Below are 1,424 nucleotides of genomic sequence, written 5' to 3'. Positions count from 1 at the left end.
ATACTAAAGGTAATAAGCATTCTATTCTTGACTCTAGATGATCTATTGAGTAAGCCACTTGTTAAGTAATAATAAGTAATATCACAAGAACCAGTAATTGGAATTTCTTCCCTGAAACTTATTTTTTTGGTACAGCTCGAAGAGACAGAAGATTAGAGGAGGGCAGATGAGATGACACTCAAAACACTGATACTCTAAACCCTGGGACTGGTACTTCAATTGGATGGGCTGGACCAAGACAAGAGGGAACTTTCATTGCAACTTCCATCGATCGAGTTTCAATTGCTTTTTCTGTTGATCTAGGTGAGAAAGCTTACTAAGCCAACCTCTGCTTTTGTCTGTCTCCCAAGGATAGCTCCTTTGTTTAAGGAACTATGTGCACTTCGCGCAATAGAAGAGGAGAATGGAACGGTTTACAAGCACTATTTATGAAATATTGTCCTTATGCATACTATGTCCATTGTTTTGCTCATCGATTGCAACTTCGGTTACTGCATCAAGAAAAGTTGTTCCAATTCATAAATTTTTTGAGAAATTAAGTTTTTTTGTTAATGTTGTTTGTTCTTCTACTAAGTGTCATAATGAGTTACAAGCTGCTCAATTAGAGGAAATTGCACATTTGCTAGAAATTGATGAGATTGTAAATGGTAAAAGTACAAATCAAATTGGTAGTTTGAAACGAGTTGGGGATACTCGTTGTGGATCACATTTCTCTTCTATTTGTAGCTTGATAAATATGCATGAGGCAACTTGTACTATTTACAAAAAAATTAAAAATGAAAGCACAAGTTATTCTACATGCGAGGATAATGATAGTGCCTATAATTATTTGAAGGCGTTTGATTTTATATTTATCTTGCATTTAATGAAAGACATTATGAGGATAACTGATATACTTTGTCAAGCCTTACAACAAAAATCTCAGGATATAATAAATGCCATGTATTTGGTTGGAACAACAAAGTCTCGTTGTGATGCATTATTTATTGAATGAAGACTTTTTATGAAAAACATGATATTGAGATTCTTGATCTCAACGATGTTCATTCGAAAACAAGTATTGGACGCTCTCGTCTTCAACAAGGTTAGGTTACAATAGAGCATTATTTTATATTTGAAATATTTTTTCCTGCCATTGATCAACAATTACAATAGTTGAATAAAAATTTAGTGAGCAAACAATAGATTTATTAACTCTAAGTTGTGCTTTGACTCCTAAGGATAAATATAAAACTTTTAACATTGAAAAAAATTGCACTATTGTTGAAAAATATTACCATGTGGATTTCAATATACAAGAAAAGATTAATTTGAAATTTCAATTTCGACATTTCTTGGTTGATGCTTGTCAAGATTTAAATTGGAAGAATTTAACAATTATCCAAGAATTATGCTCATGTTTGGTTGCAACTGAAAAGGCGCAA

General features: G+C 32.4%; 1 long non-coding RNA gene across 1 annotated transcript in view; it reads left to right on the top strand.

Moving 5' to 3' along the window:
- LOC101513174 (uncharacterized) overlaps positions 1-828 on the top strand; it is a 29,022-nt gene extending 28,194 nt beyond the window's left edge. Inside the window, exon 3 of the long non-coding RNA XR_012163083.1 lies at positions 136-828. This is a non-coding gene — a long non-coding RNA (uncharacterized lncRNA). The remainder of the gene's footprint in view (positions 1-135) is intronic.
- The last annotated feature ends 596 nt before the right edge of the window (positions 829-1,424 follow it).

The sequence above is a fragment of the Cicer arietinum genome, chromosome 5, assembly GCF_000331145.2.
Source record: "Cicer arietinum cultivar CDC Frontier isolate Library 1 chromosome 5, Cicar.CDCFrontier_v2.0, whole genome shotgun sequence".
In the NCBI taxonomy this organism is placed as follows: Eukaryota; Viridiplantae; Streptophyta; class Magnoliopsida; order Fabales; family Fabaceae; genus Cicer; species Cicer arietinum.
Note: the sequence above shows the minus strand (reverse complement) of the source record. Positions and strands in the feature narration are given on the sequence as shown.